Below are 10846 nucleotides of genomic sequence, written 5' to 3' on the forward strand. Positions count from 1 at the left end.
GTAACAACAATTGTGAGAAGGACACAGGACTGGGCAGAGTTTCATTCAGTTATTCATAGACTTATATGAGTTAGAACCAACTTGATGACACCTAACAACAACAAAAGCAATGAAGGAATACAAAGAATTCTGGGATGGACATCATAATTTTCAGCATGGCATCCTGGGAGGATTACCTGAGAGTGTGACACTTGGATAAGAGTTTTTGTTGTTGTTGTTAAGTACCGTGGAGTCGGTTCCGACTCATAGTGACCCTGCACAGGGTTTCCGAGGCTGTAAATCTTTACGAGAGCGGAACGCCTCATCTTTCTCCCACGGAACAGCTGGTAGTTTCGAACTGCTGACCTTGAGGTTAGCAGCCCGATTCGTAACCACTACGCTAAAGAGTGTTTGGGGAAGAGGAAATCATGGAGGGACAAGCCAGTGCAAAGCCCTGCATAGGAAGGCTTGTGATTTGTTAAAAATAAGGGACAGAGAAGACAGTGTGACTGAGGCAAAGGAAATAGGAAGGTCTGCTGTAGTAAACATGGTTACGAACTAACAGGAAGCCTCGCAGTTCATTGAAAGACCCTGGACATCTATTACTTATAAGGATGAAGACCAGTGGAAGGTTCTATGGAAGCTGGCATCCAAGAAGGCTCCCAATGATCCTTCCCTTCTGTGTTCATCCCCTGGTGAGAGATTCCCTGACATACTGAATCAGAGTCAGTGACTGTGACCAGTAGAATGTGAATACAGTGAGGTGAGACCAGTAGAATGTGGCCACAGAGATGAGCTTGAAGCTGGCTACAATAATTCTATTCTTTTGACATCATCTGCCATGGACCAATAAACAACATTCTTATCAATGGAGAAAAGTTTGAAGTTGTCAAGGACTTTGTTCTTCTGGGATCAACTATCAACACTCATGGAAGCATCAGTCAAGAGATCAGAGGACATATTGCATTACGCAAATCTGCTGCACAAGACCTTATTAAAATGTTGAAGAGCAAAGATGTCAGCTTGAGGACTAAGGTGCGCCTGACCCAAGCCGTTTTATTTTCAATAACCTCATATGCATATGAAAGCTGGACAGTAAATAAGGAAGACTGTAGAAGAATTGATGCATTTGAGTTATGGTGTTGGAGGAGAATAAGGCTCTAGTAATGTAGTAGTTATGAATCGGGCTGTGAACTGCAAGGTCAGCAGTTTGAAACTACCAGCTGTTCTGCGGGAGAAAGATGAGGTTTTCTGCTCCCGTAAAGATTTACAGCCTCAGAAAACCCTGTACAGGGTCGCTATGAGTCAGAACTGACTCCAAGGCACATAACAACAACAACATTGGAGGAGAATATTGAGTGCTCCTTGGAGGCCAAGATGGCCAAACTTAGTCTCTCATACTTCGGACATATATTGTCAGGAGGGACCAGTTGCTGGAGAAGAATACTATATTTGGTAAGGCGGCGGGTCAGAGAAAAAGAGGAAGATCCCCAACGAGATGGATTGACCAAGTGGCAGCATCGATGGACACAAGTGTGGCAACAGTAGTGAGGTTGGCCCAGGACCGGGCAGTGTTTCATTTTGCTATGGGTCGGTACCAACTAGATGGCACCTAATAACAACAACAACAATCCATGACATTTGGGACAACACTGACCAAACCAGATTCAGGACAGACACATGTGAACCCCACAATACCAGCAGATGTCAGTGACTCAGTGGGGAGCCACTTTGCTTTCTCTACATGTTAACGCTTTATGACTGCGTGCGCAGAGACCTCGCGTGGACAACCGATGTTCATCACAGAAGCACCTCACAAAAACCTAGTTTCTCGCATGAGGGCATGCATACAGTTCATTTGTCCTTTTGATCAATTCTGTTCTAAACCAAAAAAACCTTTCTACTTTCATAACTCAGCAAAAACACAGAGCAGATGTGGGTTCAAACATGAGCAGACTGACTTGTGACCCATGAGCATGTTTAAGCATTGAAACAGGTTTCTGAATGAAACATAGTTCACAGTGATTTATTATTTGTTCCATGAAATGACTATGGCCTAAACACTGTTATTACTTCCTGTATAAATGACGTATTGTATACACCATGTGCCTCACAGTGTGGGATACTGTGGATTAGCAGGCCTGCGTCTCATCCTGATGGAAGAAGTGCTATCGGGCCACACTGCCAGGCAGAGCTGCTGGACTCTCTCCACCTGGAGCATGTATGTGAGATCGTGCGCCATGGCACCCACTCCAAGTGCTCCCCTTCTCATATTGCTGTTAAGGGCCATCAAGTTGTCTCTAACTCATAGCAACCTTTGTATGTTGTTCTTATGTGCCATGGAGTAGGTTCCAACTCATACTGAACCTGTACAGGGTTTCCGAGGCTGTAAATCTTTACGGGAGCAGAAAACCTCATCTTTCTCCCATGGAACAGCTGGTAGTTTTGAACTGCTTACCATGAGATTAGCAGCCTGATTCGTAACCACTACGCTACCAGAGCTTCTTAACCTTGTATACAACAGAACAAAATGTAGCCCATTTACGCACCATCTTCCCAATTCTTGCTAGGTATGAGATCTTTGTGTAATGACTGTGTCAGTATTAAAAAACATATTTCCATATTGCTGTTAAATGCTATGGAATCAGTTCCAACTAACAGCAACCCTGTAAAGGATTTCCAAGGAGTGGCCTGTGGGTTTGAACTGCAGACCTTGCAGTTAGCAGTCCAGTGCTTATCTGACTGCATTACTTACACTAAGGCCCCATTTCTATACTAAGGATGTGGATTTATGAAAAGACATTTCTCGTCACGAGGTTTATGCCATGCACTCTTTTGGTTTTCATGATTTTTAGGAGAAAACTGGGAAGAGGCTTTGGGAATCAAGACAGAGGTCATCACTGGCTCTCCCCACAAGCCCCCAAGTTTCACCAAGCAGTGTCAGGAGCTCAGGCTGTGGGACCACCTCTCTGGTAGAGAAGAACAAGGACCTGGGATTTCTCACCTACATCAGAGCTTCCCACACTTGGCGGCTGTTGGCCTTATCTTGAGGTATTTTGTAAACACACAGTGGCTCAGTTCCTACCCCCAAATAGAATGAACTGGAATTCCCAAGGGATGAGAAACAGATGTGTGTAGTGTTTAATAAACACCTCACTGGGTCTGACCCTGGAGGTTAAGAATACCATGATTGGTTGACTTGATTTCATCTGAAAGTTACAGCTATCTTTGCAGAGCATAGAGAAAGAACATGTGTGGTCCCAGGTCCTAGAGTGACCCCATTAGCCCAATTAATTTTATATTAAGGGCGTTCATACTTCAGAGACTCTGGTCAACAGGTATTTTACAGGTTTAAAAATCAGCAGATTAGGATACCTTAATATCTCTCTTGTCTTCACGCACAGATGGAGATAGCAAACTTTATGGGAAGGTGGGAAATGGTTCTGTATTGAGAGGACAGCTTAAATCTATTCTTGTCTACCTTTTACACAAAGTGCTAAGGATTTGAAAACATATTTATGAAAACAACTGAGGAAACAGTTACCCTGTGATTAACTTTATCTGGAACTGTACTCTCTATCTAGAGTCCTGGGGTGGCCTGTGGGCTAATGCACTACACTGCAAAGTCAGTTTGAACCACAAAGTACACGGTTCAAGCTCACTAGTTGCTTCTCAGAACCCTATACAGGGTTGCTATGGTTCAGAACTGACTCGATGGCACTTAACAAGAACTTATTCTCTACAGTAGGTTGACAACGTACTCATGTGCTCTCTAGAAATATCTACAGTCACAAGTAAAAGAAAGCGATTATGTAATGAAGGGTCTAGGTCCTCATGGGAACTCTGGTGGCACAGTGGTTAAGGGCTCAGCTGCTAAACAGGATAAGTGACTGGAATCTACCAGCCCCTCTAGGGTAGAAAGCTGTGGTAGTTTGTGTCTGTAAAGTTTATGGCCTTGAGAACCTTAGTGGGTAATTCCATCTGCCCTAGAGGGCCCCGTGAGTCAGAATTGACTTGAATGCACACAACAACTATCAGTGACAAAATGTCTGACAGTCTCCCATTGACCCTGAGTCACCAAACCTAGAAACAACCAGAAAGGCCTGCCTGAAAATGCTGCCCTTACTATAGCAAGGTGATTGGGTGATGCCCACAGTTAAGTGCTTGAATACCAGCTTAAAGTTGGCAGTTTGAAGCCACTCAGAGACACCTTGGAAGACCAGCTGGGGATCTCTGACTGAAAGCCCCGGGAGCAGTTCTTTGCATACGAAGTGCACCATGGGCTGAGATCAGCATGATGGGAACTACCAACATGAACGACAGCAGGGTTCATGCTGACATTGGGAGGGAAATTTTCACTCACAGGACAAAGCGAACACGGGTGGGCATTTCGAGAGTGCTGTGGAAGACTGTGGGGTTTAGCATAGCAACAGTCACAGGTCTTGAAATGAAACAGAAGAGCATGGCTGCTGGCAGGTGACCAGAAGCTGGGTGTCATTAGGAGCGAAAGCTCCGGCCACAGCACCCTTTCAGAGACTCCCACTCAGCAGCTCTTTCAAGATTTTATTCCAAACTATAGAATGTGTTTCACAGTCTAAAGAAATGTCTCTTTGTCTGGCACCTTCACACCTCTTAGCAACCTCCAGCTCTTGCCCCGACTAAACCGACAAGTGTCTCAGTTTGCACTTTCACCCGGAAATCGGAATAGAGATACTTCCAGCACCAACAGAGAATAAACATTGGGGTGTACGTTTTGTTACGAAGGCTGTCATCTCCAGTGAACCAGCCCCAAGACTGATCCCTGGAGTACTCCAGACACCAGGAAGCCTTTTTCCCTTCTACATAAAGCATCACTTTGGATGGCATGCCAACATTCTTACACCAATTCCGTAAGGAGAGGTGCACTAGGGCGGCACTCCCTGGTAGAGCAGTACAGAATTGTGCATCAACCAAATGTTATCATTTTATGACTGTGTGACAGGATTCTTTGTTATAAACATGTAGTATTTTTTCTCATCTGTGTTTCTCTACTCCCCTCTGAAACACACACACAAAAGTACACACACAGAGATACACCTCATGCACGCACACCTACACACAGATATACACCACACACATCTATACATACACTACACTCATACACACAAGACACACACTCATAGACACATACCCACACACACGTACCTGGAGTCCTACACAGAGATACAACACACATGCACACTACACGCAGATACATAGACAAGTGCAAACACATGTCTCCACATACTGTACTCATATATATACCACACATACAACACACACATTCATGTACACATGTGCTCATACATAGATACACCACCTACATCCAGACATACATAATCCACACACAGACAAAGGCACTCACACACACAAACATACCACACATGCATACAAAGACACAGTACTTACTCACACATTCACACACATGCCACACCACATGAGTACAGTCAGGCCTTAATGTATCTGAGTCTCTGGATAAATGATTGAAGGATCTATTGAACATTTGAAGAACATGGTTTCCCCACCCCCTACTAAATTAGACAAATTTATATAAGTGTTGTCTTAATAAATCTGAAACCTTTCCATATTCATTTTCAGTCACATTTAACCTTTTAAAATATTTATTCCCTCCCAAATGATATATCTAAAATAATTTTAAAATCTAAATAGCATCAAATTTAAATTTAATTAACATTGAAATAGCATATAATTTCTAACGGAGGGACTTAATTTCCTCAGAAGGAATTCGTCTAGTTTTCTGCTTTGCTCCTGGCTTACAGGTCTATGATGCTATTAATTACAATTTTATACTATCTACTGCATTGGACAGCAGGGTTGGTTTGAACTGCAAGGTCGGCAGTTCAAGCTCACCAGCCACTCCTCAGAAACCCTGTACAGGGTCACTATGGGTCAAAACTGGCTTGATGCCGCTTAACAACAATGACAGTGCTGATATTGTGTTTGCATGCAACAAAGAACCTTACATGTTGTCAACTTGCGCCAAAGAACCTTCATGCAGTCAGTGCTCCAGACATGTTTGAAGCACTATGTACAGTCTACCTGGGCCAGGTCTGTGGTTCTGCCATGATGATTTGCTAAGTCTTCATCTTGCACAGGGATTGGGCACTTTGGCCTACTTGTTGGGAGGAGTGGTGTTGCTCATAGTGGCGCCATGTACGACAGAAGGAAACACTGCCTGGTCACTGTGCCAATCCATCTTGTTGAAGAGTTTCCTCATTTTCACTGATCCTCTACTTTCACAAACATGTCATGCTTTTCCAGTGACTTGGAAAACATATCCAAAGTACACGAGACACAATTGTCCATCACCTTTCGAAGGAACATTTTGGCTATACTTCTTCTAAGACATTTCTTTGTTCTTCTTGTAGTTCATGGCACATTCAATATTTTTTGTTAACACCATAGTTCAAATGCAGCCCTTCTTCAGCACTCATGTGCATATCAGGCAATTGAAAATACCATGGCTTGGGTCACGTGCACCTGAGTTCTCATAGCGACATCTTTGTTTTTAACACTTTTAACACTTTAATACATCATTTAAATTTCTTGACTGCTGCTTCATTGGATGTTGATTGTGGATCCACAGAAGGAAATCCTTGAGAATTGAACACTTGCCCCATTTATCATAATGCTGTTTATGTCTCCAGTGTGTGTCTGTTTGTTTTAGGTTGAGTATGCTCCATCCTGCAGCTGTGATCTTTGGTCTTCATCTGTAAGTATCTCAAGTCCTATCCACTGGAAGACAGCAAGGCTGTGCCACCTGTTAATGAGTCTGTCATGTTAGTCTTCATGTAGCCCAGCTTCTTGGCTTATTTGCTCAACATGCAGATTTAATGAATGTACTGAAAAGATACAACCATGACACACAACTTTCCTGATAATAAATAAACCACATGGTAACCCTTGGTCTCTTCAAACAACTGCCTCTTGGTCTATGTACAGGTTCCTCATGAACACAATGAAGTGTTCTGGAATTTCTATTCTTCACAATATGATCTATACTTTATGATCCACACAGTTGAATGCCTTCAGGAAACATCTTTCTTATATTCTCTGTTTTAGCCAAGATACACTTGATGTGGGCAATGTTATCCCTCATTTTAAGTCCTCTTCTGAATCTGGCTTGAATTTCTGGCAGCTCCCTGTGGATGTCTGAATTATCTTTGGCAAAATGTGATTTATGTGTGAGTCCCTTATGAAAGGATTCATTCCACAGAGGTGGGGAATGGGACTTTACTCCATGGAGATAAAGAGCCTAGAACAAAGTGTGTCCATTCAGACCAGGTCCCTGCACCGAGAACCTCCTAGACCCAGAAGACAGAGAGCATGAGATGGCAGTGCCACGGTACTGGCAGGCTTGGGTTTCTGACCCAGGAAGCCTGAGAGCTGACACAGTGGGATTAGGTGTCTCTGCTACTTGTAGGTAGAGCTACAGAGCATAACGCTTGTCTGAGCAGGGCAGAAGCTGGAGGCCTGTCAGCAGGGACCCACCCAGTCAAGAACATGGCCTGCCTGTTGGAATGGCCAAGGAGGACCTGGGAGCAGGCTTGGCTGGAAGCAGTCCTAATGGAAGAACTGTATCCTATAACCAGAGTTGTTTTTGTTCTTTTTAAGTTGATTCTAATTCTGAATTGTAGCCTGGGGCCTCTAACACCAAGATCAATAGCCCGGGGACTGATTGTCACTTTGACCTCTACAGCACCATGTTACTTTCTCTTTCAAGACATCACAGACTACTGCCAGCCTCAGCCTCCATCACCAGTCTGAGACACGCCCTGAGCCCATCGATGGCATCGGGCTACTGGAATAGGCTCAGTGCATCAAAAGACTAAGACCTGAACTTGGGCATAGAACAGATGACTCTTGGCCTCCACTGCCTTATAGTATTCATTTTCAATCTCACCTCACTCATTACTTTATAAGTTGCTCATTTTGGAATGCTCACTCTTTGTCCTTCTCCAAGAATAATTAGGATATAAGTGGAAAACATTTTTAAATTGATCAAAAACTGAGGTAGGAAATTGAGTAATTTCACCAAGTAGATATTGCAGAACACTTCTAACTGGTCTTTCAAGGTAAGGTAAAGTACACTTGTGCTTGCAAAATTGTCTCAATGCATTATGGTCCAAGAGCACCACCACCACTCAGCCCTTTCGATCCTGGCGACTGAGCAGATTGTGCTTGCCCACCATCTTGACAGAGACCACGAAGACTGACAAGATGCAAGAGTGAAGAAGCGAAATGTCTCCCTCTAAGCTGGCGTAGGAGTCCTGGCATGATGCTGGGGCCTAATGCACCAGACTGCAAAGCTATTTTAACTGCAAGGTTGGTGGTTCAAGCTCACCAGATGCTCCTCAGAAACCCTATACAGAGTCGCTATGGGTTGGAATCAACTCAACGGCACTCAACAACAACAATCTGGTGTGGGGGAGCCCAGTGGCTCCTTACGATAAGCACTGGACTGCAAGCCACAAATCTGTGGTTTGAGTCTGCCATCCCCTCTGCAGGACAAAGATAAGACTTTCTGCTCCTGAGATGATGTAAAAAGCCTTAGAGACCCTACACAGTGTTGTTATGCGTCAGTACTTAGCAGCAAAGCTCCCCAGGTCCTGGGTTCTAGAACCGTGCATGCATTCTCCATTGTATGGACGTCATGCCATATTTCTTATTCCCCTAAGTCCCTGCTTATACTAACTCCTGGAGGCAAACCTTTCCTCTTACCCTTCCCAGACGTGGACGTACATTCCGACCTCATCTCAGTGTGAGCATCAGTTCTGTTCTGGTGAGGAATCATTGTGATTTCCCGCTTTGTAATTTCTGTTCCCTGTGACCCACCTCCACTTAGGCAGACAGAACATAAAACTTCCATCTCTTCTTCTTTCTTTGTTAATTTTAAGTTGTTGCTATGGATTGAGTGAGGATCTACATGAGTAGATCATCAGTTTTACATTCCACCAATCAGCCTCTTCATTTTGTTTTAACGATTGCAGTCCCCTTCATGCCACGTGCTCCCTGGGGTTCTTCTTTCCAGTCCTCCTTCATTCCCAGTCCACTGCCCTTTGGATCTTGAATGGACCAGGCCATAGTATGCATAGTGGTTTTGTCCCCTATGTGCCCGTCTACTGCTTGGATGAAAATGGAATCACAGGGTGAGTTCAGTTCCAGACCTGAAGGGTGACTGAGGGCCACAGTCTCGGGCTCCTCTGGTGCTCTCACTGGGACCAGCAAGACTGGTCTTAACCATCTGTTTTTTGAAGCAGATATTAGTACAGCAACACAAAGAAAGACATTTTCAAAGTCTTCACATCTGAATGTCAAAACCAGAGGTCATGTAGCAGGACTTAGGAGCAAAAAAGAAAATTCAGACAAGTTGTCTGTCACCTTAACAGGTTACAGGTTCCTGAGAAAGCAGGAATGGAGGAACCGATATGAAAAAGGGAGTGCTCAAAGGGGCAATCTTGGCTCAGTGGTAGAATGTGTGCCTTCCATTCAGGAGACTTGGATTTGATTCCTGGCCAAGCACCTCATGGACAGCTACCACTCATCTGTCAGGGGAGGCATGTATGTTACAATGATGCCACACAGGTTTCAGCCAAGCTTCTAGACTTCCAGATGAAGCAGGAAGCCTGGAAACCCACTTCTGAAAACCAGCCAAGGAAAACCTATAGATAAGCGCTCAACTGCAAGGTTGGTAGGAACTGCAAAGTCAGAAGTTCAAACTCACCAGCCACACCTCAGAAACCCTATGCAGGGTCACTATGAGTTGGAACCGAGTTCATAGCACTTAACAACCACCACCACCAATGAAAACCCAAATGGACTCATCTGGAAGCAACCACAGGGATGGCATACCACTGGAACCATTTGATTCTGCTGTGCATGAGATCGTCATGAGGCAGAGGCAGAGGCAGATCTGACAACAGTCTACAACAACAACAACAACAACAAATGAGCTCCTATGTGCCCCTAGGAATGGGCCTGGGTCCAGCCCAGCCCAGCCCATACCCTAGAGCTTGGCCATATTCAGCTGGAAAAGAATCTAGAGTCCTAGATGGACGAAAGAATCTGTACACAGAGAGTACCCACGCTTCCATTTTGATTTCATAGCCAACGTGAAGTCTGGGAGGAATACAGGCTTGGAGGAGCCTCTTCAGGCTTCTAGGAGCCCAGAGATGGTGTTTTCTGTGTCCCTGGGAGCACCACACAGGAAAGCTTTGCAGCTGAAATGAAGAGGACCAGGCATTGCCCTCTGGTCCATGAGGACACATGGCAGAAAGCCCGTCACCTAATACTGATGACCTTGGCCAAGGACCTCACCACACAACTGAGGACCAGGTAAGTGAGCTCCAGAAAGGGAACACAGCTCTTGAAAATCATATTGCTGTCATCGTGAAGTGCCCTCAAGCTGGTTCCCACTCATAGCAATGCTGTATAGTGTTTCTGATGAGCAGCTAGAGGGTTTGAACTGTTGACTTTGAAGTTAGCAGCTTAGTGCTTACCTTACAGCACCACACCAGGATTCCTGGAGATTATGACAACTTTCAATAAAATAAGAGTTCATTTATAACATCCAGCAACGGACGTTCAAAAAACTTAAATAATGAAGACTAAACAGGACTAGACTTCTTACACAGCAGGTATGTGACCTGATACGTGTCATCAGTCATCAGTGTGACCTGTGGCAGTGACCTGAGTGCTACTGGGATGCTGGGAACCATGTCACTGCAGGGTCACCCAGGGTCGACAGGTGTCAGTGGCCCTTACAGACTGAGACAAAGAAGAAAAGCCTGGCAGTATACTTATCCATTGAAAACTTTATGGATCACAA

Source organism: Chrysochloris asiatica, unplaced genomic scaffold, assembly GCF_000296735.1.
Source record: "Chrysochloris asiatica unplaced genomic scaffold, ChrAsi1.0 scaffold00162, whole genome shotgun sequence".
Taxonomy (NCBI): Eukaryota; Metazoa; Chordata; class Mammalia; order Afrosoricida; family Chrysochloridae; genus Chrysochloris; species Chrysochloris asiatica.